The sequence below is a fragment of the Loxodonta africana genome, chromosome 2 (genome assembly GCF_030014295.1).
Source record: "Loxodonta africana isolate mLoxAfr1 chromosome 2, mLoxAfr1.hap2, whole genome shotgun sequence".
NCBI lineage: Eukaryota > Metazoa > Chordata > Mammalia > Proboscidea > Elephantidae > Loxodonta > Loxodonta africana.
Genome location: NC_087343.1, coordinates 53,332,758 through 53,335,508, shown reverse-complemented (window position 1 = coordinate 53,335,508; position 2,751 = coordinate 53,332,758). Strand labels below are relative to the sequence as shown.

General features: G+C 38.5%; 1 non-coding gene across 1 annotated transcript; it reads left to right on the top strand.

Moving 5' to 3' along the window:
• Window positions 1–2,097: 2,097 nt before the first annotated feature.
• On the top strand, window positions 2,098–2,168 carry TRNAE-UUC (transfer RNA glutamic acid (anticodon UUC)). Its single transcript has one exon. It is a non-coding gene; the product is annotated as a tRNA-Glu (tRNA).
• Window positions 2,169–2,751: the final 583 nt, after the last annotated feature.

Genomic DNA, 2,751 nt, shown 5'->3' with positions numbered 1-2,751 from the left:
CGGGAAAGCACCCTCACTTTGAGTCAAGTTCGTCCCACAATCTCATATTTCAGATGCATTGGTTGAAGGACGAGTCATGTTGTGTTGGAGCTCAGAAGAGGCAGTGCTCATCAACCAGCAGTTTCCCTGAGCTAATCCTCGCCCCAGTTAGCTGATTCGGCCCTCTGGATTCTGACCACTGCAATGATCAATCACACAGCTGTTCTATTCAGCCTCATCATCTCCCTATTCTTACAAATTATTGCATTATGACCACCAAGACAAAAAGAAAGAGATCAGGGATCAAAGTCATCAAAGCCATGCATCCTGAAAGAAGTACTCAACGTGACCAGAATTTTCCATCTAAATGACAAGGTATAAAACACTATTTCTATCAAATCCTTAACAACCAAATGCATGTGATTATAAGAAATTAGAAGATGGATGTTGCCGTGGTGGTGGTGGTTTTAGCTTTGGTTTTCATTCATAATGTACAGGAAACTCACCTTCTTATTTGGGGGCCATTCTCTCCAGGCCTTAATAACCCCATGATTTATTTAACTCTCATACTTAGAAAGCAATGACTTCAGAAACAATCAGTGTTGCTCTACTAATAATAAGGCCAACACTGTTTTTTTACTCTGAGGCTGATATTGATTCAACCATTTTGTGAAAATAATTTATCACCTGCCAATTGACTTCTACAGTTACTGGAATCATCAGGCATTCTGCTACACCTGCAAAGAAATACAATGAGGCGTCACATGTATAACCATCTTCATTGTATTTGTGAAATATTTGTTGAGCACTTAGATTTTTGTGACAGTGTCAGGAGTAATTACTGTAAATATCTTACTGAATTGAGCTATCAATTCTTATCACATAAGATGATGCAAAACAGTGTTTTGTGTAAAACAATGGTAAAACCTTTTGAAGTGTCTGTAAAGAATTCATTTTTTTATCACCTTATCCTGATGAAAAGATATTCCAGAGCTAAGTAGAAGTTATTTGCTTAAATCTTTCTACTTAGTGATAAAATGATATATAAAGATGATTTTCAAATAAACAAAAACAAAATTTCATTCACTGTCTTTTAACTGCTCAATGGCACATTCATTGTAATTGTAAATCAGGAGAAGAAGACTTGGAAAATCTCTAAGCCATAAGGATTATTTAAATAAATGAATATCAATTCGATTGCAATTCACATTTCGTTTTCCTTTATATCTCTTTTTCCTGGAAGTCCAGCCCAGTAATCCAAAGCAACTGACATTGTTGTTGGGTCGATTTTGACTCATAGCAACCCTGTAGGACAGAGTAGAACTACCCTATTAGGGTTTCCAAGCAGCAGCTGGCAGATTTGAAATGCCCACCTTTTGGTTAGTAGCCATAACTCTTAACCACTGTGCCACCAGGGTGCCATTGAGTATACAGAATCTGTAAATGAAATGTTTCCCTTTTGTACAAAATTAAAATAGGTAGCATTCTCTTGGGTCCACATTACTTGAAAAAATGAACAAAACATAATCCAATCTATTAACTTCTTAGAGATGTGAACAAGATAGGAAAGTATGCATGGTCATGTTCCTAACAGTGAATTCCCTATGACTTAGTAGAAAAGATTAAATCTTTTTTTGAGGATAAGCTTTGAGAGTTAACAAGACGGAGCAATCAAAACCGCAGTCAACACCCATGCTGATGACAGAAAGCAACACTGGGAGAAGGTATATGTGGAATGTGGTTGCTGTAATTTCTAAATTTTACATTTTTATATAAGGCAGGCCATCCTAGATGTTTCCTGAAATTGGTTAAATTCATATTAGTAGTATTTCCCAACTCACTTTCAGTGTCCCTCTCACCACTGACGAAAACTCTGCTATGCAATAGACAATGTTGTGTGTTCATTATTTTATTTTCTATGCCTGGGCACATAGGAATCTATTTCCCAGCATCCTCTGTAATAAGTGGGACTATGAGACTGAGTTCTGATCAAGGGGATATTGTAGAGGTGATATAAGCCACATCCTTTGGCAGAAACTGTGAGTGAGAAATAAGTCTTGTGTAAAGCCATTGATATTTCAGGCTATATATGCTCCTGCAATATAGACTGATGGGGGGGCATTGGTGGTTCAGTGGTAGAACTCTTGCCTTTCACGCAGGAGACCTGAGTTCAATTCCTAGCCAATGTACCCTCATGCACAGTCACTATCTGTCAGTACAGACTTGACTGTTTCTATGATGCTGAACAGGTTTCAGCCGAGCTTTCAGGATCACCACGATCCAATCCACAACCGACCAGGGCAACATTTTCTTTCATTTTGCATGAGGTCACCATGAGTTGGGCCTGACTCCAGGGCAGCTAACAACAGCAACAGTATAGACTATCCTATTCTGACATTGCCTTCTCTTTTCTGCTTCCTCATCCACCAAAACCAAAACCAAAACCAAACCTGTTGCTGTCAATTCCAACTCATAGAAACACTACAGGACAGACTAGAACTACTTCATACAGTTTCCAAGGAAAGGCTGGTGGATTCGAACCTCTGCCAACATTTTGGCAGGCAGCTGTAGCTCTTAATCACTACACCACCAGGGTTTCCACAGACTTCTGTTTCTACTGGTAATGTTTACTATTTCACCTCTTCCAAGAGGAATTTACATTTCAATAAGGTATTCAGGAGCAAAAAAAACCAAAAAACTTTCAAACTCTAAAAGATATGAATCTGTAATAGAGAAATCTGGGCACTGTGACAAAGAGCGAGGGGGACTCAT